Source organism: Mobula birostris, chromosome 17 (assembly GCF_030028105.1).
Source record: "Mobula birostris isolate sMobBir1 chromosome 17, sMobBir1.hap1, whole genome shotgun sequence".
Taxonomy (NCBI): domain Eukaryota; kingdom Metazoa; phylum Chordata; class Chondrichthyes; order Myliobatiformes; family Myliobatidae; genus Mobula; species Mobula birostris.
Window position 1 is genome coordinate 38,033,255 of NC_092386.1, and position 26,442 is coordinate 38,059,696.

The 26,442-nt window shown below is 39.9% G+C and overlaps 1 long non-coding RNA gene across 1 annotated transcript in view; it reads left to right on the plus strand.

Annotated features, from left to right (window-relative positions):
• LOC140211621 (uncharacterized) overlaps positions 1-26,180 on the plus strand; it is a 36,965-nt gene extending 10,785 nt beyond the window's left edge. Inside the window, exons 3-5 of the long non-coding RNA XR_011889535.1 lie at positions 11,536-11,874; positions 23,554-23,676; positions 25,864-26,180. This is a non-coding gene — a long non-coding RNA (uncharacterized lncRNA). The remainder of the gene's footprint in view (positions 1-11,535; positions 11,875-23,553; positions 23,677-25,863) is intronic.
• Positions 26,181-26,442: the final 262 nt, after the last annotated feature.

A 26,442-nucleotide genomic window follows, 5' to 3' on the forward strand; every position in this document is an offset into this window, starting at 1 on the left:
AGGGCACTTTATTTGAATGTCTGTAGTATTTGAAACAAGGTAGGTGAACTTGTGGCACGAATCAATACAAAGGGGTATGATTTAGTGGCCACTATGGAGACGTGGTTGCAGGATGGAGAGGCTTGGGAATTAAATCTCTAAGGATATCAGGTAATACAGAAGGATAGACAGGAAGGTAAGGAGGTGGGGTAGCGATGTTAGTTAAAGTTGAGATCAGGGTGATAGTAAGAGATAATATAAGATCTAAGGAGCAGAATGTTAAATCCATTTGGGTAGAGGTTAAGAATAATGAAGGGAAAAAATCACTGGTGGGAGTTGTCTATCGGCCACTGAATAATAATATTATTCACAAGCAATAAACAAATATCTTGAGGCATGTAAGAATGGAACAGCAGTTATCATGGGGGACTTTAACTTGTACATAGATTGGGTGAATTAGGTTGGTCAAGGCAGTCTTGAGGAGAACTTCATAGAATGCATCTGTGATGGCTTTCTTGAACAGCATCTTACTGAATCTAAAGGGAACATGCTGTTTTAAATCTGGTACTGTGCAGTGAGACAGATAAAATTAGTGATCTTGTAGTTAGAGATCTTCTTGGAAAGAGTGATCACAGTATGATTGAGTTTCTCACACAAATGGAGGGTGCAACAATCTAAATCCAGTGTATTATGCCTAAACAATGGAGCCTACAATGGGATGAGGAAGGATTTGGCTAATGCAGACTGGGAGCACAGGCTCTATGGTAGGACAGTGAGGAACAGTGGAAGACTATCAAAAAGGTTTTTCATGGTGTTCAACAACAAATGTATATCCAAGTTAAAAGCAAAGATTGTAAGGGTGGGGAGATCCAGCCTTGGATAACTAAGGAAATAAAAGAAGGCATCAAACTAAAGGTTTGTGCATACTAAGTCGCCAAGAGTAGTGGGAAACTGGAAGATTGGGAAAACTTTAAAAAGCAACGAAGAACCACTAAGCGAGCAATAAAGAAAGGGAAGCTAGATTATGAAAATAAATAAACACAAAATATAAAAACGGATAGTAAAAGTTTTTATAATAAAGTGGAAAAGAGTGACTAAGATAAACGTAGGTCCCTCGGGGTACGAGAAGGGGGAATTGGTATTGGGTAATGAGGAAATGGCCGAGGCTTTGAATGACTATTTTGTGTCAGTCTTCATGGTGGAGGACACATCTAACATGTCAAAGAGAGATGTTATGGATGCAATGGAAAGTAAGGACCGCAATACAATAGCTATCACTAAAGAGGTAGTGCTGAGCAAACTTATGGGCCTGAAGATTGATAAGTCCCCTGTTCCTGATGGAATTAATTCTAGTGTACTGAAATAAATGACACAAGTTACAGGAGAGGCTTTGGTGATAATTTACCAAAATTCTCTGGACAAGTCCTGGCAGATTGGAAGACAGTAAATGTCTTGCCACTGTTTAAAAAAAGGATGTAGGCAGAAGGGAGGTAACTATAAACCAGTTAATTTAACATCTGTATTTGGGAAAATGCTTGAAGCTATCATTAAACAAGAAATAGCAAGGCATCTGGAACGAAATGGGTCCATCAAGCAGATGCAACATGGATTCAACAAAGGCAGGTCTTGTTTGACAAGTTTACTGGAGTTCTTTGAGTGAAGTGGATGGAGGGGAACAGATAAATATTATTTACTTGGATTTTCAGAAGGCATTCAATAAGGTGCTGCATAAAAGATTTACCCATAATATAAGGATGCTTAGAGTTAGGTTGATGTATTAGCATGGATAGAGGATTGGTTAACTAATAGAAAGCAGAGTTGGGATACATGGGTGTTACTCTGGTTGACAATCAGTGGTGAGTGGTGTGCAGTAGGGGTTGTGCTGGGCCCGCAATTGTTCACAATATACATTAACGAATTGGAAGAGGGGACCTAATGTAATGTATCTATGTTTGCTGATGATACTAAATTGAGTGGAAAAGCAAATTGTGCAGAAGATATGGAGAGTCTGCAGAGAGATATAGATAGGTTAAGTGGGTGGGCAAGGGTCTAGCAGATGGAGTACAATGCTGCTAAATGTGAGGTCATCCACTTTGGAAGGAAAAATGAAAGCTGATTATTATTTAAATCGTAAAAAAAATTGCAGCATGCTGCTGTGCAGAGGGAATTGCAAGTGCTTGTGCATGAATCACAAAAGGTTGGTTGCAAATGCAGCAGGCAATTGGAATGTTGCCCTTCATTGCTAGAGTGATTTAATTTAAGAGCAGGGAGGTTATTCTGCAACTGTACAGGATACTGCTGAGGCTGCACCTGGAGTACTGCGTGCAGTTCTGGTCTCCTTACCTGAAGAAGGAAATACTGGCTTTGGAGACGGTGCAGAGGAGGTTGATCAGGTTGATTCCAGAGATGAGGGGGTTAGACTATCAGGAGAGATTGAGTCACCTGGGACTGTACTCGCTGGAATTCAGAAGAATGAGAGGTGATCTTATAGAAACATATAAAAATATGAAAGGGCTAGATAAGATAGAGGCAGGAAAGTTGTTTCCACTGGTAGGTGAGACTAGAACTAAGGCACATAGCCTCAAGATTTGGGGGAGTAGATTTGGGTTGGAGATGAGGAGGAACTGCTTTTCCCGGAGAGTGGTGGGTCTGTGTAATTCTCTGCCCAATGAAGCAGTGGAGGCTACCTCAGTAAAAATATTTAAGATGAGGTTAGATAGATATGTGCATAGTAGGGGAATTAAGGGTTATGGGGAAAAGGCAGATAGGTGGAGATGAGTCCATGGCCAGATCAACCATGATCTTATTGAATGGCGGAGCAGGTTCAATGGGCCGAATGGCCAACTCCTGCTCCTATTTCTTATGTTCTTATGTACTTGATGCATGAGGGTATAAACTGTTACTTTTGCTGACGAGATGCAAATGGAAATAAATATAGTGAAATCATCAGTGAACAATCCCACTTCAGATCTTATAATAAAAGATCATTAATGCAGCAGCTGAAGATGGTTGAGCCCAAAATACTACCTTAAGGAATTCCTACAGTGATGACTGAAGCAAGAAAGAATGACCTCCAAATATCACAGCCATCTTTCTTCGTGTGATGTACGGTTCCAACCATAAGAGTATTCTTTTGATACTTACTGACTTATATTTTACCAGCATTCCTTAATGCCAGACTCACTCAAATGTTGTCTTGAGATTTACTTCACTCATTTTCATATTACCTCTGGAGGAGGCTTGGAGGCGCATGATCCTTGTACATCCCAATGCTGGGCATCAGTGAGCAAGTTATTGGCAGGTAAGTGAATCTTTTGTTGCTGACTTGTTTATGGAATCACTTAGCCCAATCTATCGTATGCTATGTTGTTGTGCCATTGTTGTCACCTATACGGTAGATAGATGGGGAAAGGACCAAACATAAGGAGGAGACACAGCCTCATGGAGTGATGGTTGGGCCTTTTAGGAACCAACAGCTGAGTGGAAACGTTACCCAATGCGGCGGGAGGAGAAGATGGCACGTATCTGTCAAGAAGGAGGCCATGCACAATTCTGATTTGATGGAGGCAGACGCGAGAGCACGGAGGAACATCTGGTGAAACTTCTGAAATGCCTGTCTCGCTGCCGCTGCTACTGTGTGATCCGAAATCTCTGGAGAGGAAGGCCCCGAATCCTCGGCTTTACCTGTTGCTTGGCAGCCGGGGCAGAGTCGAAGCACTCTGCAGAGATGGTGCTCAGTGTCGGATGGCTGGTCGGAGGCTCGAAGTTTACGGACAGACTCAGAGTCAGACTGTGGTCGGGTGCTTCCAGGACGCTGCATCAGCAAGTTTGCGGCACTGGAAGCTCATGGCAGGGAGAGTTTCTCCCTTCCACCGTCTGCGTGAGATGTTGGGGCTATCGGGACTTTGAGACTTATTTTTTACTGTGCCCATGGTCTGCTCTTATCAAATTACGGTATTGCTTTGCACTATTGTAACTATATGTTATAATTACGTGGTTTTTGTCAGTTTTAGTCTTGGGCTGTCTTGTGTTTCTGTGATATCATACTGGAGGAACATTGTATCATTTTTTAATGCATGCATTTCTAAATGACAATAAATGAGGACTGAGTATCCTCATAATCTATTCTAAAAAAAATTCTGTTGATATGCTATACAATTTTTGGGGGATTTATCTAACAAACAGTGCTTTAGGAGGTTGCAGTTACCCCTGAAGATTTTCCTGAACCACAACACACACCGGCCTGTTATTCCTCAGCCCTCATCAGTGCCAGGGCGAAGTCAAACACAAGCTAGAAGAACAACCCCATGTCGACCTAGACAGTGTACAAGACTTCTCCAACTTAAGGCAAGCCACACTCCTTGTGTTCCTCTCTTTCTTTTTGATTTCCATTTTCTCCCCACCTTCCCCCTCCCCACACCTTCACCCAGTTTAATTCCCTTCTCTCACCTCATTCCAGTGTGTCTTACACCCATACACTACAAATTATGGTTCTCCCTTTCCAATCTGCATGTCATCTTTACTTGGCTCGACTCATTACCTTCAGAGTTCAGCCTCTGCAGCCCCTTGGCTCCACTTATCACCAACCAGCTGCTGTCTCTAACTTCTCCCTTCTGTTCTCCCTGCTTGACTCCATCTGTCCCTTTTTCTTTTCTGCCTATCATCCACCAGCCACCATCTATTGCCCACCTGGCTCCATCTCTCCATTGTCTCACCTGATTCCACCATTGCCTGCTCGCCTCTGCCTCAACCCTCCCTCACACCTCCTTATATTGGCTACCTGCCTTCTACACTCTCAGTGCTGATGCAGGATCTCACCTTAAAACACTGACTATCCCTTTGCCACCACAGATGTTGCTTGACCTGATGAGTTCCTCCATCATTATTTTGCTACATATTCCAGCATTTGAAGTCTCTTATGTTTCCTGAACTGAATCATTTCCTAATATCCAGCTTGATGCCTGCTGCAGCTAATGGTCTTGTTTACTGGTGGGAATTGAAGTCATTAATCCTTTGACTTTGCTATTACTGCACATCTAATCTGCAGTACATAGCTGACTCCAGTAGTTGCCATGTTTGCCAAAGCATTACTTTCCATCAAGGCATCCGAGCACCTGGAAACTTTCTTTCTAAATGAGAAAGCCTATGACCCATTAACCTTCAATCATGGGTTAACCATAATGCTGATTTTTACATGATTCCTAGTCAGCTGTTAATGAATTTTAATCTGGATCACCCAACATCACCCAAGGTCTCATCCTTCATTCTCACCCAATGCTCAATTGCCCTTACTCGAGATAAATATACGTACACCCACAGTCTTCATTCTGTAATTTTTCTCTCCTTGTCATCTGCATTTTTGTTTGTTCTAAATGAATGGCCAACATGATGTATAAACTACCACCAAGCTACACAGTAAGAGTGACTGTATGTACTGTGTTTGTACCTTGGCCCCGGAGGAATGGTATTTTATTTGGCAGATACGTGTGTATGGTTGAACGACAATTAAACTTGAACTTGAAATTGATATGGAAATACTTGGGATGCATTCCAAAATATTGGCAACACTCACAACACACTGGAGGAACTCAGCAGGTCAGGCAGCATCCGTGGAAATGATCAGTCGACGTTTCGGGCCGGAACCCTTCGTCAGGACACATCAGTCAGGACAGTATCTGTCCAGGCCCCAGGGGTTGGGGTGGTGGGACACGGGGGTGTCATGTCATCGTCCATCAGGGCAGGCAACTCATCTTCTCCTATGACTGCTTGCCTCGATGTCGAAGTTCGAGGTTTGTCGTCTGCTGTGGCTGATGTGGAAGGCTTGCTTGACTGCTGAGTCTCGCGCATTTTTTATATCATACAGTTCTTTGTAAGCACTCAAACCATCCTGCCACTATCCCCTAAACCTACGTACCCTTTCAAAATTAAAGTCGTACTTTATCATTGCAGTGAAAATCTCACACAGTTGCTTCACTTTCGCTACTGCATTCGGTTTCGATTGTTATCCTTTCCTCTTCCAATTGCTTCAGCTCTTTATCTATCAGTTCTTGGTCATAGGATGCCAAAACCTCTTCAACATCATCTTCGTTAGCTTCCACAAGCCAAACTCACTTTGTCCTTTCTTTGTTCACCATGATCGAAACGCTTAATTATGTCTAGTTTTACGCTAAGTGTAACACCCTTACTCTTTCAGGCTTTTCCAACACCTTAGAACTCATCTTGCTAATGGCTGCTCAATGCAACGTGTTTAAGCAATGCCGTTCCGAATCCAGGGGAGAGTGGCTGCTTGGGGCGCGTGCTGCCTTTTATCACGCGCTGTTTTTTGTCGTAACAGTCCAAACACCTTCTCAAAGCGAAAACAGGGTACTAATGTAGGTCTTTCGTAACAGTGAGGTTTTGTAAAGCGAACGTTCGAAAAGCAGGGGACACCTGTACTACATTTTCACCAAATTTCAACCCCAAATGAGTATTACCCGTGTATCAACCAGACTTTCAAATCTCCACATCAGCATTTACTCTGCGAGTGAAATTATAAAATCATTGACTGCTTTATTGTCTGTGTTCTGTGGATCATGGAGTGTATAAGTAACGACCAAAATAAAACTATCCAAGCTTATTTCACTCAAGATTGTTCGAGTTGCCACCAATTACCTTTTTTATGGATGTTCAGTAGTAACTCTCATCCTAATACTGTCAAATTAATACAAGGTATTGAAGTAATCTTGTACAAGCAGTTAAAAACTATGAATTCCCTAAACATTCAAAAACATTTGTGAAAATTAATTAATCAACTAAAATCATTAGCATTTTCAAAAATAGCTAGTGATAAGAAAACAAACCATTCAAATAACTGAAAACATGAAAGTTATTAATTCTCAAAAATTAGTGCAGCTTCAGGGCTGGTATGGTCACGAGTAGTTGGCGTAATGTTATTACAACGCCCGAAATCGGGTTCAATTGGGCAGCTGCTTGTAAGGAGAATGCATGTTCTCCCCGTGACTCTGTGGATTTCCTCCAGGTTCTCTGGTTTCCACCCATATTCCAAAGTACAGATTAGATAGATAGATGTATAGACTGTTAGATACTTTATTGATCCCAAAGGAAATTAGTGTCACAGTAGCATTACAAGTGCGCAGGTATAAATATTAGAAGAGAAGTAGAAAGAATAAAAAATAAGTTACCACCTCCAACAGTCTTAACAGGAGGAGGTCATCACTTCCTTGGCTATAGGGTGACTCATTATAAAGCCTAATGGCTGTGGGTAAGAATGACCTCATTTAGCGCCCTTTGAAGCAGTGCAGTTGTCTTAGTCTATTGCTAAAAGTGCTCCTCCGTTCAGCCAAGATAGCATGCAGAGGGTGAGAAAGGTTGTCCAGAATTCCCAGGATTTTCCGTAGGGTCCTTTGTTCTACCATAGCCTCCACTGTGTTCAGTTTGACTCCTACAACAGAGCCAGCCTTTCTAATCAATTTATTGAACCTGTTGGCATCACCTGTGTTGATGTCATTGTCCCATCACACCACCGCATAGAAGATTGTACTGACGACAACAGACTGGTGGAAGATGTGAAGCAGAGACCTGTATACTCCAAAGGAGCTCAGTCTCCTCAGGAAGTCGAGGCGTCTCTGGCCCTTCTTGTACACAGCCTCTGTGTTGGTGCTCCACTCAAGTCTATCATCCAGGTTCACCCCCAGGTACTTGTAGGTCCTCACCACATGCACATCCTAACCATCAATAGTAAGAGGGAGCAATGCAGGCTTAGTCTTCCTTGCAGGTTACTAGGCAAATTGGTCACATGGGTATAAGTGTACAGCACAGTCTCGTTGGGCTGAAAGGGCTTGTTAACATGCTGTATCTCTAAATAAAATTATACATGTAGCTGTAACTCACAACTGAAATAAATAGTCTTGCTGTGCCTGCACTGGACCAGCATGTAAAATTACGTCCAGCAGACTGACTAGTTGAAATGTAATAAGCAAATAATTTATTAAAACTACTACAAGTTTTAAGTAATGGTGATAAACATCAGCCAAAAAACTAATACTTCTATTTTCTGAGAGGATTTTGCTTCACATTCACTGTTTTTTTTTGCAGATTGAGGTTATAATTATAGTGTACATGATCTGTCATTATACTTCCTTGCTTTATCCCTGTTAATGAGATTAATACTCTACAGTTGGCTGTTAACCTACTTAGCAGATTTCATAGTTGATTATCTCAAACAAATTTTTAGCAGTGATTTATTAATTCACTTTGTGAATTAACTTTGTAAATGTTAAACCAAAAGCCAAATAATTTAAAACTTTAGTAAATTTAAATAATGTATATTACTGCACTGATGTGTGTGTGTATGTATATAAAACATAAGGGTTTTACCCACATTCATGGAATAACTACATATTGCATATATAGCTCAATATGGTCAGTTTGGGAGTCACAGTGAGTACATGCAAGATAGTGATTAAGGATTATTCTGGAATGAAAAAAACAAGGGTCTTCCCAATTTGCAAGTTCTTCAGATTGCCCTAAAATACAAGTTACTTTGAGGTAAAATAGTGATGGTGCTTAACAGCGACTCCTTCAAGCTCATCTGTGGAAGCAGCTTAATTTCTACCTTTGATGTCCCTCTGTTTACCTTTTAGCGTGGATGGGGTTCTGTTGGAGACCCTGACCTGGAGTTACACTCAGTTCTTTGTAGTGGTGAGACCCGTTCCCAGGGACTCACAACCGGCCGCTTTAAGAAATCCCAAGGACGCAGCTCAGAAGTCGAGCATACCTTCAGGGGTTCTATGCCAGTGCTGCTGCCAGTGCAGACTGAAGCATTGTGCAAATATTTCTCTGATATTAAGTGGTACTATTCAACTATTGAATATCAGTTTGCCTATCAGGAACACATTGGAGTTGATGATGCAGTCATCTACCTGGTTAGCAGGGCAGCACTGTGAGGATCATGTTTACTGATTCCTCAAGTGCCTTTAATACTAACAGCCCTCATTGCTGGGGGGAAAGCTCCGTTCAGTGCAGACTGGCACTTCCATTGTATCCTAGATAATGGACTACCTGACTGGCAGGCCACAGAGGATGCCAATAGGCTCAATAAACTAATTAGAAAGGCTGGCTCTGTTATAGGAGTCAAACTGGATGCTCTGAAGGCTGTGGTAGAACAAAGGACCCCACAGAAAACCCTGGCAAGTCTGGACAATGTTTCTCACCCTCTACATGCCACCTTGGCTGACAGAGGAACACTTTTAGTAATAGACTTAGGGAACGTCCACACTACGCTGGATAATTTTGAAAACGAAGCTTTTTCTCTTCGTTTTGCCCTCCCGTCCACACTGAGCTGGCGTTTTCAGCCCCCGAAAACGGAGATTTTCGAAAACACTCTCCAGAGTGAATAAATCTGAAAACGCTTAATATCTGGCGTAGTGTGTACGGGGTAACCGGAGGGATTATAAAACGTTGTCATGACAACACCACAACAACAATGCTTTTTTCTGCTTCTGCTTGGTACTGCGCAAGCTGTTATAACACGCAGTTGGTGTGAACGGCGTAAGAGTTAAATTGTAAAGTGAGTTTTTTTGACTATTTAAAAACGCTATCGTGACGTGCTGGAACAGATGTTCGTTGTTTTCTTGAACGCTACCACCTAACAATTTCAGAACAGACGGACGAGACTGAAGCCAGTTGACCCATAGCTTACTGAATAAATAAGTATACTCACTTCGCCCTGTTTTCTGTCCTTGCTTGTATGAAGGTGGTTTACCTATTTATGTAAGTACTTCTCTGACAATAGATGTGTAACAGCCTAAAGTAACATTGTATGGAAACACAAGATAACGCTGATGCAGACGTTTTATATATTTAACAAGGTGCTTTATTAATGTAACAGAGTTAGTTTTTCAATGTTCGTCGTCAGCTGGGTCATACTGTCCGTGAACTCCCTGTCGGTTGCCTCCATACGCTGCAGTATTTTTTTTAAGTTTTAAGTCCTCCTGTGCGAGAGCCAAGAGCAATTGCTTTTAAGTTTTTCTACTCTGTAACTGGACAAACGCGCACGAAGTATATCATTTCCTCTTCGCTCGTTTTCTTTGTGTCCTGCGCATGCCCAGTAGGAGGAGATTCACCCAAATATCCCCCTAATGTGGACGGAGATATTTTGAAAAACGCTTAGTGTGGACGCCTGTCGTTTTCACTCGAAACCGGCGTTTTCAAAACTATCCAGCGTAGTGTGGACGTAGCCTAAGACAACTGTGCTGCTTCAAAGAGCGCTAAATGAGGTCAATCTTACTCTCGCCATTAGGCTCTATAATGAGTCAATCTATAGCTGGGTAAGTGATGGCCCCCTCCTGTGAGACTGTTTGTGGTAACTTATGTTTTTTTTCTACTTCTCTCCTAATATTTCTATATCTGTGCACTTGTAATGCTGTAATTTCCTTTGGGATCAATAAAGCATCTATCTATTGAAATTAAACAATAAAAAAGTGTACAGTAAGATTTAAATAGTAAGTTTTAAATATCCAGTTGGAACAGATGCCTCATCAATGTAAACTCCTTGTGAGAGAATTTCCTCATTAAAATGTGGCATGAACAACCTGAGTGAAGTTTCAATAATGTTAAGTTCAAATGCACGTACAATCATAGAGGCCTAGATGCAATCAAGGACGCATATACAGAAAGCTGCCGCAAAAAGGCCAGCAATATCAGGAGGGATCCCACCATACTGCTCATGGACTGTTTGTCCCACTCCCACCAAGGGAGGAGGCTATGCAGTATTCATGCCAGGATTTTCACAAAACTCAAAAACAGTTACTTCCCCGGGCCATCAGACTGACAAATATCTCCACCTATTGACCCACCCCACCGCCACTACATAGTCATCACCTAGTCACTTTATCAGTCTATGCAAATAACACGAGGAAGTCTGCATATGTTGGAAATTCAAAGCAACACACACTAAATGGTGGAGAAACTCCGCAGATCAGGCAGCATCAATGGAAATGAATAAGAGTCCACGTTTCGAGTTCAGACATCCAAAAATCGACTGTTTATTCATTTGCATAGATGCTGCCTGACCTGCTAAGTTCCTCCAGTATTTTGTATGTAAACAACAGTTACTTGTACATTGTGTTTTGTAGGATTGATTTTATATTTATATTATTGAGTTGTTTATGTTTATTGTGTTTTTTTAATACAGCATTGAATCTGGAGTAACAATCATTTTGTTCTTTACACTCGTACTGAAGAATGACAATAAACAACCTTGAATCTCGCTGTTATCGATTTAATCATCTAAGTGTAACTTCACAGAGGGCACTGTTAAAACAATCAAGTAGCTATTCAATTGTGGTCCAAGTGTGTGGACATGGGCGTCTTTTATCATGAACGAGTTGGCACTGTCACATAGAATTTTTGCTGGGAACATAATGGAAGTTATTAATATGAATTACTTGCCCATAATGGACTCACATAAGATGTCTGCTGCACATGTACCCAGGGTGATACTGACCTTTTTTTTATTCCTAATTATTGTATTTTTCTCTTTGTACTTTCTTGAAGGAAAAGAAGTTATGAAACAGAGAGAAATTGATATCAATGTTGAATGAAGACCTTTGCAACGTCAAGCATCATTCACATCATAAAAAATGAACTAAGTATTTGGAGTAACACAGTCTTAATTGCAACAGAAAGAAACTTGAAGGTCAACTTAAATTGAAAACATCAAGAGATATACTATAAATATAGAGGCAAAATAGTCTGTGTGCCCATTATGCAGTATGCTGACACATCCCTTGAGTATAAGGTATAAAATCAATAATGAAGAACTATTAGCCTACCTTTGGTCATTATCGTTATGAGCATTGGATCTCTTGCTTGTCCCTCTTAGTCTGGAATATGGTAAGTAGAAAATGGATATGTCAGAGTGAACATGTGTAATATTCAAGAGCAACTGCAGAATCTACCTCATGTAAACAAGTAAATTTTCAATGTGTGGCTAATTGTGCTGGTATTGTTTTCATTATTTTTTTCAATCTCCACTGTTACCAACTCTCTCTATAATGTGCTTTTCTCTCATTAATTATATAAAAGCTCCATTTTCTGATACAAAAAATCATATGCATAGTCTTCTTAACATTGCAGAAATGTATGCCACATGACTACACAAAGGCTCATAATTTTCTCTTTATGACGATGAAGGCAGGCGTAAGAATATGAAGTTAAAAGAAAGATTAGTAAAACAGTATTAATTACTATATTATAAATAATTTGTAAAATGTAGAAAACATCCTTCTATGAATCACCTACATACCTGTTTAAACTCGTCATTGTCAGATGGATTTTTAAAAATCCTAGCAATATTTTTATATGATGATGTTTTGTTTTACAGTTTTGTCACCTCTAAAATTGGGTTTGACTTTTGCTCCAAATGATCTTACATTTGTCATTGTACATATTAGTGGATGAGTATCCAAGAACACAACTGCCCATAATTTCTTCTCCCAGCAATGACTATAGCATAACCAATTATTTGGAGATGCAAAAAAGACAATAAAAGGGACATACCTACATTCTAGAAAGGAAAAGAAAATTGTCTATTATATATAGTATCAAGTTTTTAAAAATTTATTTTGTCAATAGATTGAAGGAAATGTAAGAAGATTCTCTTAAGGTGTGGAAATTTTTTTCTATTACTCACTTTATAGAGAATGAAGAGTATTGAAGAAAATAGGGGTTTTCATCATGAAAGAATTGTTAGAAGCAAAATTTTTAACTGGAACAATTTGAGATTAGAGCAGAAAACAAGGCATACGCATAGGATATGTCATTGGATCAATGCTGATTGATCAAGAGTAACAGTTAATAGCAATTAGATAACCTTGTGTTAAATTTGAAGAAACCTTGCCACATAATTATTGATTGTTCAACATATTCCAAATTCAGTACTTTAATATTTTAATAGAGGCACTAATCATGGGGTTTGTGAAGATTTCTATAAGTAATTGAGTTTCCCATTTTGTAGTTAAGCACAAATGACTATATGGGCAGAGCAAACCGAAGCAGCTTGGAAACAGCATGCCAATAATGGAGGTTGCTAAAGTTCCATTCAATTCACATTAATAACAAAAAAAGGTAAACAGATACTAGAGAAGTCAGTCCTGAAGAAGGGTCTCTGCCCAAAATGTCAACTGTTTACTCTTTTCCATAGATGCTGCAGGATCTGCTGAGTTCCTCCAGCATTTTGTGTGAGTTGCTTTGGAATAACAGCATCTTGAGATTTTCTTATGTTTGTGAGACATCAGCGACGTTCTTGCTTTCCTATATAGATTTCAGTGACAGTACAACATAGTAAAAACATCGTTTGAGTCCAGAATAGTGGAAAAGGTTAAAAGCAAGCGCTGCATTTTCTGTGGTTGTGTGGGTAAATGCTGGGAGAAGGGCAATAGGAGAATGGAATTGTGGGAGGTTCGGTCTGTTCAACAATCTAAAAGAGGAACGGAAATAAAGTTGTGTCCAGTGATGAAATCATACTGAATGTAGATGACCCTCTTGTCAATGTGGAGGGTTGGCGAAAGGAAGGGCAAGCAGAAAGCTGTCCTTGTTCTTGCTGGGTGGGAAAGGGTGAAACCCAAATGGGGAAAGTAAGACTATAGGGTATAGGAACAGAATTGAACTGTTTGGCCTTTTGAGTCAGCTCTGCCATTCAAATATGGCTGATTTTTATTCAACCTCATTTTCCTGCCCTCTCCTTGTAACCCTTCATATCCCCACCAATCAAGAGCTAACAATCCCGGCCGTGAGTGATATGGTAGTGCAGCCGTAAAGTGTGGCACTACTACAGTGCTAGCATCCCAGGTTTAATTCTGCCGCTGCCTGTAAGGAGTTTGTACATTCTTCCTGTGGGTTTCCTCCAATTTCCTGCCACATAGCAAAAATGTCTGGGTTAGTAGGTTAATTGGTCACATGGGTGTTATTAGGTGGCTTGAGCTTGTTGGGCAGAAGCACCTGATACCATGTTGTACAGAATTTCATTAGTATACATCTCTGAAATTCTTCAACACGCTGGAGGAACTCAGCAGGTCGGGCAGCATCCATGGAAACGTCGACTCATCGCTTCCACAGATGCTGCCCGACCTGCTGAGTTCCTCCAGCGTGTTGTGAGTGTTGCTTTGATCCCAGCATCTGCAGAGTATTTTGTATTTCTGAAATTCTTCTTCTCCCGTAGCAATGAAACGAATAAGGAGAAGAAAGGCAGCATGATCACCAACCCCCAAATCCCCATCACCGCACAAAAAGAAAGATCAGGCAAAAACTCACAATACAAAAAAACTATACAACTGAGAAAAAAATCTATAGTCCAAGTCCACATCCAAAATGCAGAAAACCTGGGCAACATTCTCCGGGCACAGCGGCAAGTTCTCCCATCTCTGGTAGCATAGCAGAGCAATCCTCAGTGCTCACCCTCCACACTCACTTTGCTGCTTCAGTTTTCCTCGTCACTTTAATTGGCGCACAGTGAAAGCTTTAAACGGTGAAATGGAGTCAAACATCAGCTTGTGTCCCATCCGCAGCCTGCCCGTGTTGAGGTTGGCACACCTGTCTCCCAGAATCCTCCTGGAGACTGCAGGGCACTGGAATACCCAGACGATTTCCAAATCCAAGATGGAATTACATCCAAGATGGAAAACAAACATAAAAGAAGTGAAATATATAGTTTCATGATCTATCCAGAAGATGTGGACTGAAGGAGTGTTGTACAAAGGTGCCATTGTATCTCTAAATAAAAAAATACAGCCGATGACTGCCACCCTGCCCTCTGTGGTGATGAATTCCACATATTTACTATCTCTGAATGAAGAACTGTAATACTTGTGATATTTGGATAGGTACATGGATGAGAGGGGTTTGTAAGGATATGTTCTGAGTGCAGGTGGATGGGACTAGGCATAAGATCAGGTCAGCATGGACTTGATGAGTAAAAGAGCCTGGTTCTGTGCTATTCCTGCTTTTGTAGTATTCTATAACTCTAAATTCCCCCTAACCTCAGTTTAAAGAGGTATCTCTTTGTTCTTAGGCTGTGCCCTCAAATCCCGGACATTCCTGCTAATAGAACCATTCTCTTTACATCCACTCTATGCAAGCCTTTTATTATCCAGTAAGCTTCAATAAAATTCCCCTATCCTTCTCAATGCCATCAAGTACATGCCCAGAGATACCAAATACTCCTCATATGTTAACCCTTTCATTCCTGTGAACCTCCTCTGGACTACTCCAGGGCCAGGACCTATTTCCTCAGACACAGTGCCCAAAATTGCTCACTATATTCCAAATGCGGCTTGACTGATGCATCACAAAGCTTCAGCAGTGCATTTTGCTTCTATATTCCAGTCCGCTCAAAAACTTACATTTGCTTTCTTTCTTACCAGCTCAACCTGCAAAGTAATCTTAAGCAAATTATGAACTTGGTCTCCCAAGTCCCTTTGCACCTCCAATATTTGAATTCTCTTCCCATTTAGAAAATAGTCTATACCTTCTTTCTTCCTACCAAGGTGGCTCCACAGACTTCCTACCTCCTTGACAGAACCTGTTGCTCCGCCTAACTTTGTATCATCTGCAAACTTTTCCATAATGCTATTGGTTCCTTTGACCTGATCATTAAAGTATAACATGAAAAGTTGCAGTTCCAACACTGTGGATCTCTATCAGTCACCAGCAGCCATCCTGAAAAAGATCTCTTTTTACCCCCACTGTCTAACTTCTACCAGTAGGTTATTCTCCTGTCCAGCTCGAAGGACACAGCTAACACCATGGGCTCTTATTTAGCAGCCTCGAGTGCGGTACCTTGCCGAAGGCCTTCTGAAGATCCAAGTGCATAACATCCATCTACTGTCCTTTATCTAGCCAGTTTGCTACTTTCCTAAAAAAAATTCTAACGGGAAGAAATCATCCCAACATCATTGTATTTTATCATATATTTCCAAGTGCTCTGAAATGTTATCCCTAAAATCTTACCAACCTCTGAGGTCAGGCTGACTGGCCTATAATTAATAGTCTTTATCCTCCCTCCTGTATCATAGAAAGGACAGGAACCCATGTTCAGGAAAAAGGAAGACATAACAAAAGGCTAGTGTGATAAGTTACATCATCAGCTCAAAAAAACACAGCAGTTAGGGCCTACATTCTGGATGTTTGACTGAGCCAGTAAATATTTTTGTCTTGATCTTCCTGTTGATAAATTAAAATTTTCTATAATTGGGAAAGACATGTTCATTTCACTTCTTTGTTATCCGGAAGTTTTTTAATTGGGCAAAGTGTGAAAAGAATTAATTCATTATAGTTATATAAATAAATATACAGTACTATAAAAGTATATCATATTTCCTCCAGAATTCAAACTGTACACTGGTATCTCCATACATTCATCCCTTAAAGGCAAAACTAATTTCTAAATGTTTGGATTCCTGTTAAGAAACATATCAATTTAAATGTTCAGCAACAAGAGACTAAGTATCTTGCAATTTACTAATGAATTTGTTTAATTACATTTGAGAACCTTATTAAATGCAGGAAAATCAATGTAATATTTACATGCTGAAAAGGAGCACAGCCTCATATGTTATGGCCCTGGCCAGTACTAGCAGTAGGGTGGCAGAGCTGAAATTGAACAGATGTACCTTAATGCCAAGCCAAGTGGAAACAAATACCTAGCCTTCAAAGTCTTACAATAAAAGGTAGCTACCCAGAACAAGAGGGTAGGTCCCCTGATCCAAGACAAATTATTGGAGTGAGGCCCAAAGATGTTTGCAGTCGATGACAGAGAGAACAGCTGGAGCCACAGAAGACTTATAGATTGTTCCTGTTTAAAAGGAAAGATCTGAAATACCTTCCTTGCCTAGAATTCACTTCCTGAAGGCTATGACCTTGAAGGGAGCTTACCTGTTTAGGCTTTAGGTTAGTACTATAGTTGTGTTTCAATGATGACATCCAAGACCAATCTGCCTAAAAACCTGTAGGATTCAAGCAGTGGCTTCCTGCCACCAGCCATTTAAAATTGGTCCAGGAGAAAAGCTGGAGATTAATTTTCTAATATAAGTCACTCTCCAGGCCTGACTTATGCTGAGGGAGGTTTTTATTATTGTACACTAATTTTAGTAGGTCTGAGCTTGGTTGGTATGTGTAGAACCAATTCCATGTTTGGTCTGTTTCCATAGCAGTTCTGCTTCCCTGGTACAAACATTAGATATTTGTTTACAGAATCAGGAGCTCTGCTTCTGTTTTGGTGCCAAAGCCTAAATTAAGATCTGATGCCTTATGCAACTTGCCTAATGTCACAAATATTTTGTAGCTTTATCTATCCCTCCTTGTTCTTTTTAGTCACAGTGTACATATTAGGAAAACATTTGTCTGCAGTAAATATGTTGTCAAAACTATGGTATCTCAGTGACCTCAGTCTTTTAAAATCTAAGAACCATGTTAGAAGGAAGAATTTATCTGAGTCACACAGTTTAACAGTTCTGTTTTAAATTGAAATCCCAGTATGATGTGCATCTAAAGCTACAGTGGTATTTGCATCCACACAAAGGACATTGTGGGAATTCTGGACAGAATTTACAACTACATTAAGTTACATAAAATTACACTGCAAAATAAAAATAGTTCAGTTTCAACTGAAAAGCGAATGTCACAAACCAGAAATTTAACAGTCATTGAAGCTTAGAGGTTCAATGAAAAATGTTACTGTCATGAGAAAGCACTTACAGTATTACCAATTATATCGACCTGGAACATGAAAAGAGAATAGCAAAGAGAATTACTGCTTATCTGTAAACTTCTAGATTAACCATCTACACAGTGAAGAAATCAGGACATTGCTGGTGGAAATAATTAACATATGAAAGTCTGTAGGTTTGCAACCTTTGTTAATGGAATGAACTGACATAAACATCAACTATTTCTGAATAATTCTGCCTCAAAAGTAAATTGGTCTGAAAAACTAATTCTTAATTACTGCGAAACAATCTGATCCTGAAAAGATCAATCTTGTTTGAGAAGTCTAAATCACTAGTAATTTTTTTTAAATGAATGTCTTTTATATAGAAAAAAAAGCTTCTGATAATACTTAAGCTTCAACTTTTATCTTGTATGCATCTAATCCTATAAAATAAAACCAATTGAGATAAGTGACGACTAAGTTTTGATCAGAGCCTTCTATGCTCATTTTCACTGAGAAAACATGGAAGCATCTTCACAAACCCCCACAGACCCTGACAAATTTGTGACTTCAGTATCTTAGAGCAACATAAGAGCATCCTTCAGAAGTGTGAACCCACAGAAAGTATCTGGCCCAAACAGGGAGCCTGGCCAAGTACAGAAGACCAGTGCAAGTCATGTGGCTGGAGTGTTCACTAATATCTTTAACCTCTCGCTTTGGCAGTCTGTGGTACCCATCAGCTTTAAGAAAGGCTTTAATTATACTGGTTGCCACATGGTAACCTTTCTCAATGACTATTGTCCTGTAGTACTTACATCCTTGGTGATCAAGTGCTTGAGAGTTTAGTTATGAAACATAACAACTCTTTTCCTGAGGAGCAACTTGGATCCGCTCCAATTTGCCTACTGTCACAACAGACCAACAGCAGATGCCATTTCGTTGGCTCTTCACTCAACCTTCAAACATCTGGACAGTGAAGATTCATGCAACAGAATGGATTTTATCGACTACAGCTCAGCATTCAATGCTATCATCCTCTCAAAGCTTATCAATACTTTATACTTTATTGTCGCCAAACAATTGGTACTAGAACGTACAATCATCACAGCGATATTTGATTCTGCACTTCACGCTCCCTGGATTACAAATATTAAATATTAAAGATATTAACAATAGTTAAAATTAGTAAATATTAAACATTTAAATTATAATTCATAAATAGAAAATAGAAAAATGGGAAGTAAGGTAGTGCAGAAAAACCGAGAGGCAGGTCCAGATATTTGGAGGGTACGGCCCAGACCTGGGTCAAGATCCATTCAGCAGTCTTATCACAGTTGGAAAGAAGCTGTTCCCAAATCTGGCCGTACGAGTCTTCAAGCTCCTGAACCTCCTCCCGGAGGGAAGAGGGATGAAAAGTCTGTTGGCTGGGTGGGTCGTGTCCTTGATTATCCTGGCAGCACTACTCCAACAGCGTGCGGTGTAAAGTGAGTCCACGGATGGAAGATTGGTTTGTGTGATGTGCTGCGCCGTGTTCACGATCTCCTGCAGCTTCTTTCGGTCTCGGACAGGACAACTTCCATACCAGGTTGTGATGCACCCTAGGAGAATGCTTTCTACGGTGCATCTATAAAAATTAGTGAGGGTTTTAGGGGACAGGCCAAACTTCTTTAGTTTTCTCAGGAAGTAAAGGTGCTGGTGGGCCTTCTTGGCAGTGAACTCTGCTCAGGTCATTTGTGATATTGACCCCGAGGAACTTAAAGCTTTTGACCTGTTCCACTTGCGCACCACCAATGTATATTGGGTGGTGCGGCCCACTACTCCTTCTGAAGTCAACAACCAATTCCTTCATCTTGCTGACTTTGAGGGATAGGTTATTGTCTTTGCACCATGCCACCAGGTTCTTAATTTCCTCTCAGTACTCAAACTCATCATTACCTGAGATACAGCCTACAATTGTTGGGTCATCAGCAGACTCATATATTGAGTTTGATGGAAACTTGGCTACATAATCATGGGTGTACAGTGAGTACAGCAGGAGGCTGAGTACACAGCCTTGTGGGGCACCAGTGCTCAGAGTGATTGTAGAGGAGAGCTTGTCCCCTATTTTTACAGCCTGGGTCCTGTCTGTGAGGAAGTTGAAGATCCAGCTGCAGATCTGAGTGCTAAGGCCCAGGTTCTGGAGCTTAGGAATCAGTTTATTTGGAATGATGGTATTAAAGGCAGAGCTGTAGTCAATGAAAAGGAGCCTTACGTATGCGTCTTTATTCTCCAGGTGTTCTAAGGAGGAATGTAGGGCCAGAGAGATGGCATCTGCCGTTGATCTGTTGCTCTGGTAGGCGAACTGCAAAGCGTCAAGGTTAACCGGTAGGCTGTGGTTGAAGTGTGCCATAACTAATCGCTCGAAGCACTTCATAGCAATTGATGTCAGAGCCACAGGTCAATAGTCATTCAGGCATGCCACCTTGCTCTTCTTCGGCACTGGGATTATCGTTGCCTTCTTAAAAGACCAAGCTCCAACAATAAGCTCTAACACCAAGGCCTCACTACTTCCTTTTGCAACTGAATCCTCACTTGTTTTCCTCACTTGCAGCTCCCGGTCAGTCCAGACTGGCAGCGGTATCTCCTTCACAAGCACCATCAGCACAGGTGTATCTCAAGGCTGTATGTTTAGCCTCCTGCTCTACTCACTTTATATTTATGAGTGTGGAGCTAAGTACAGCTCCAATGCCATATTTAAATTTTCTAACAACACCACAGTTGTTGGCCATGTCAAAGGTGGTGATGAATCAGCATTTAGGAGAGAGACTGAAAGTCTGGCTGAATGGTGGTACAGCAGCGGCCTCTCAGTCAATGTCACCAAAACCAAAGAGCTAATTATCGGCTACAGGAGCCAACCAAAGGTCCATGAGCTATTTCTCATCAGGAGATCAGAGGTGGACATGATTAGCATTTTTAAATTCCTCATCTTCACTGTTTCAGAGGATTTGTCCTGGCTCCAGCATGTAACTGTCATTACAAAGAAGACACGGCACCACCTTTACTTTCTTAGAAGTTTGTGAAGATTTGGCATGTCATCTAAAACTTTGACAGACTTCCATAGGTGCATGGTGGAGAGTATACTGACTGGTTGCATCATGGCCTGGTATGGAAACACCAATGTCCTTGACTGGAAAAGCCTACAAAAAGTAGTGGATGCAGCCCAGTTCTACACAGGTAGAGCCCTTCCCATCATTGAGCACATCTGCAAGAAACACTATTGCAGGAAAGCAGCATCCATCATCAAGGGCCACCACCACCCAGACCATGCTCTCTTCTTGCAGCTGCCATCAGGAAGAAGATCCCACATCACCAGGTTCAGGAACAGTTATTACCTCTCAACCATTAGGCTGCTGAACCAGAGGGAAAATTTTACTCAACTTCACTCACCCCAACACTGAAGTGGTTCCACAACCTATGGACTCACTTTCAAAGACTCTACAACTCAAGTTCTCAATACTTATTGCTTATATATTTATGATTATTATATTTTGGTTCTTTTTCTCTTTTTGTATTTGCACAGTTTGTTGTCTGTTTCACATTGGTTGTTTGTGTGTCTCTGTTGTATGCAGTTTTTCATTGACTATTGACTGGCCACCTGGCTTTTATACTGTTGCCAAATTGCACACCATTTGGTGAACAACTGAGAGCCATCTATAGCTGGTAAAAAAATGATACTGAGAGGGCCAAAATCCAGACAGATAGCACTGGATCTACCTGGGCAGATTTCTCCAAAGTGTATATCAGGCAGCATTACTTCAGCACCGACCTCAACATTATAGTGAACCACAATGATTGCATTTCATAAATATTTAATTGACTACAAAGCACTTAGAAATTCCTGAATGTCAGACTTTTTTTTATAAAAGCAATATACAGTAAAAGCAATTTTTCCTATATTATTTTCCCAGTCTGAGGTATGAGATAGTCTTGCTTAATACATGTTTCTGTTGGCCAACTAAATTGCTGTACTTCAGTGTTCACTTCGAAAACTAATACAAATTGACAAAGTAAATAATGTGGTGGATTGATCTTCTAATGACGAGGAGCACCATGTTGCAACAGAAACATAATACAATTTCCTGGTCTGCTGGAGACTGCCTGAGGTCACAGTATGAAACTGTCTAAGATTTATGATTAAACAATGAATGCACTTGGAGCAATTTGACAAAAATATTTTGTGCAGAAGAACCCTCATAGAGGCTCTGTGTAACAACAATGTCGTCTGTGCCTCAGCTCCCCCTATTAAAGAGGAAAAAGTGCCTTGATGTTCTTTAGCTCCACTAGGAAAGTAAAAGATGCCTAATACAAAATAATCTGAATGCTTCTGAGTATTTCAGATGTCCAAAAACACTTAAGTACAAAAAATCGTTTATTTTTAAATTTGATCAAATTAAAACTAAAGGTACTATACAGTTAACAATTCCATCTTATCTTATGTCTAGTTGTGCAAAGTGACAGCGTCTCAACTTCTCACATTGGCACCATCCAGATATAATGTACACAATAAATACCATACTGTCTGTGGATAGATTTTTTTGAAAGTTCAGCCATTGGTTTCAGTACAACAAAACACACAAAGCAATGATCCAGACTCCCTTCACCATGGGAGCCAAAAGGCACTCATGAGTGGAATATGAGTGAAATACAAAGCAGTCATTAACCATGAATGTTCAGAAAATATTTAGAATTCAGGCTTCTTTGCACTGAAATTGGTGATTTATCGCAACCGTGTGTAATTCATGCACATATATTGATAAATGAAATTTGCACATCCTCTAAATTGCTGTTAATTGCCAAGCATAAAATCTTAAAGTCAAGCAACATTTTTCTTAATCTAAGTTTCGGGAGATGCTTCTGTTACGTCAATAGTAAAATCCACAGCTGCCACAGCTTAGAGTCTCACTCTACTTCATGGAGTTTAAAATTCCAAAAGCAAAAAATTAGTGTACCATTGAAACTGTAAAGGAAAATGCCTACAAAGCAGAAGGCCTAGAATCTGGGGAAAAATAATGATATATGGTACCATAAAAGTGTATATTGAATTGATGTTGAATACATTGTATTATAGTGGGTTGATAAGCTGCTTTGACAATGGCACACTTCACAACAGAATAATCTGCAGATCATTTTGAAATGTCCAATTGAATCTACAATATTCTTTTTGAGTAAAATATGGAAATTAAATACAAAATTTCAATTTGGCACAAAATCAGAAGTCTGTTAACCTATTTTTCCAGGTCCATTATGAACATCTTGAGTGTTTCTATTTCTACCTCTATTTGGCCCCTGTGCTGAGGAAAGCAGGCCTTTCCTCTCCCATCCATCCAAGTTTCTCACAGTTCAATACAAATCAGTTATATCTCCCTTCAGGCTGGAAATGAACCCAGCTGAACTAACCTGTGTTTGCACTTAAAATTCTCTGATCCTGGCAATATTCTTAAAGGGCATGACAAATTCAATTTAGATCATCAGTGGAGGAACAAGGTACTACAGGTGCTGGAATCTGCTGAAAGAACTCAGCAAACTGAGCAGAGACTGTGGGGACAGGAAGCATCCTGACACAGGGTTTTGACTTGAGACATCAATTCCTTTCTCAATACTGATACTACTTGACCCACTGAGTTCCTCCAGCAGATTGTTTGTTGCTAACTAATCAATGCTCTAATCTTAATCAACTGCAAAGAGCCTGAAGTTGTTTGAGATTGAATTAAGGCAGGGCCAATCATTACAGCAAGAGAATGAGAGAACACTAAGTACTGCTGCTGTTGTTGTTGTTCCTCATGCGGCAACTTTGCTGTTTCTTTAGCATGTCTGATTTTTTTTAAAAGACGGAGTTGGTAGCTCGACGCTCAACCCACCATGCAAGGAGCTGGCCAGATTCGAACCCAAGACCTGTCGCCTCGACGTCAAGTGCGGAGGCCACTACACCATCGGCCAGCTGAATAGTGCAGGTCAGCGTTCATTTGTTGCCCTTAATGTTGCTTGTTTGATAAGTTTGTTCTGGAATCTTGATTTCATGTTGATTTTATTTTGGCAGTATGGAACGCATTTCATGTCATATAAGGTAGTGATAATAAACCTGATTCTGAGTACTGAAAATGTGGTATGTCACATGCAATATAACATCATTAAAAATCTTATCGACTCCTTAAATCAGTTATATCTCCCTTCAGACTGAAAATAAACCCAGCTGAACTAAACTGTCTTTGCAGTTAAAATTCTCTGATCCAAGCAATATTCTTAAAAAGCATGACAAATTCAACTTAGATCATCAGTGGAGGCACAAGGTACTACAGGTGCTGGAATCTGGAGCAACTTCTGCTGGAAGAACTCAGCAAATTGAGCGGAGTCTGTGGACTCTGAGAATGAAGAGTATACTGACCAATACTAAACTAGGCATAACAACCCGCCTCAGAGTACTGAAATGTTACTTTTATCCAGTTATGTTATATGGCTCAAAATGTTGAACAATATCTAGTAACATGAGGAAATGAATTGTAGCAGCAGAGATGTGGTTTTTGAGGAGGATGCAAAGAATATCATGGATGAAATGAATATCTAATGAGGATGTCATGAACAGAGCAAACACAAAAAGGGAAATAATGTATGAGATCATGAAAAGGTAGCGTAACTTCATCGGACATGTGATTAGGAAAGAGGAGTTAGATTGCACGGTAATTATGGGAAAGATTGAAGGGAAAAAAGCAAGAGGAAGACAAAGACAAATGATGATAGAGACAGCAGCCAGAGAACTGGGAATGAATACCAATGAATTGATCCACTTGATCCGAAACAGGAGTGGGTGGGCCATGGCAGTCAAAGCTCAAACTGGGCATGGCACCTGATGATGATCCATTCCTCTAACCTGCTACAGAGGTAATCAAACAAATGAGGCAATATTTGATTACACCTATGGTCTATTCTATCAAATTCCGTATGGTAGCAAGGCACCTGATCTGGTAGTGTACTGGAATCAAAGAAGCAGATGGTTCATCACTAGTAGCCACCTTTTTGTTTGATTACTAGTACTGTCTCCTCAAAGATGCGGTATCATTCTGGTTAATTTATTCTCTATTTGGTCCAAGGCCAAGATGTCCTTCTGACAATGTGGTTTTGAGAATTTCTCTTTGAACTTGAGATATGTTCCTATCAGAACCTTGTGAAGCATCCTAATCATTTCTATCCCTCTGTGTGCCAGCACATTAAATATGAAGACCAACAGTACAGTAGCTTTTTGACCATTTTCTGTATGTTTCCATTCCATTTTAATGATCTTTGATCCATCACTACTTCTAGCTTTTCATTATTTGTTATAACCCTAGATCAAAAGTTATGATGCAAAATTGCCTATATTGTCAATGTTCTTTTCCCATTCACTGGATTAATAACTTTTTATGCTTCATCTATATTTCTACAATATTATTCATTTTTATGTAGCATGCTGCGATCCATTGTCACCTCTGCAAGATTCCAAAATCCCAAATAACAGTGATAGTCAAATTCTGCTCAATATAAAAATGTTATTCAGTACTGTTCCTACTATAATTCTACATTTTCTACAGCTAATTTAACAAACTCATATCAGTTATTTGGCTTGTTAAGTGCTTTGAAAAGTGTTAAAGAATTGTTGAAATAGCTTTATTATGAGTGCCCTGTTTCTTATTAACTCTATCAAAATTGATTATCAGGAATCACATGTTTCATTAGTATTTCATTACTTTTACAATAAAACAGGATACATGTTCCTTTATTCAAGAAAACAAATGCTGTTTTTTTACGATATTAGTAACACACATGGATTATGGAAAATATAAAATGACAAGGAATATTCTCGTGTCTTGTTCCATCAAGTAGTCAAGATTTTCCATGCAACAATAAACCATGCTCCAGGGAGAAGAAGTTGGTGCCAATGATCCAGTAAAAGCAAAGAAGCGTCTGGAAAAAAATTAGGCAATCCCTGATGAATTTCTGATGAGTTCTTGATGCCCTTGATGCAATGAACCAAAATAATTCAAAGAAGTTTAAAATCTTTATTTTTCTAACGCAATTTTATCTTTAAAAGTTTTAAATAATAAATTATTTAGTGGTCTCTAATTGTTAGGTTTTTATTCATGGTCACAATTTTTCTTTTACTGTAGGCGCCACTGTGATTTGTGGCTCAGTAATGAAGCATTGGAAGACATCTCCTGAGAACTATGATGTGAATGCGCTGTACATTGTAGACCTGATGGAATCGTGTTTCCATGCTGTTTGGAGATATGACTAAGTCATCCTGTCAAGCATATGAAGTGTCATCTGCTTCACTGACAGTCTCACAAGTTCTTGAGCTTCATAATAAATGCAAAGCACATGCAATCAGTATTTCATGTTGACAATAAATGTTCCCAAAATTTAATTAGAATCCATTGAACAAAACTTAACATGTGCAGGCTAGTGGAATGAATAGACAGGCAAGCCTAAGGCATTTCAGCAACAAAAAGAACTTCAACGGAGAAATATAGGCCAGCATAAATGTTTGATCTATCTGCTAGCAGCATAGTTTCTGGCACCTCCCATGCTAGACTATAATGCCAGAATGTATAGAGTGTACTTAATGAAGAACTGTAGTCTCTGTAATTGCACACTTTCTGTTACTCTTTTGGTAATCAGACACCTTCCCTATGTCACAATTCTGTGAGAAAATGAAGAGATGAACTCAAAGTCTCTCAGTATGATTC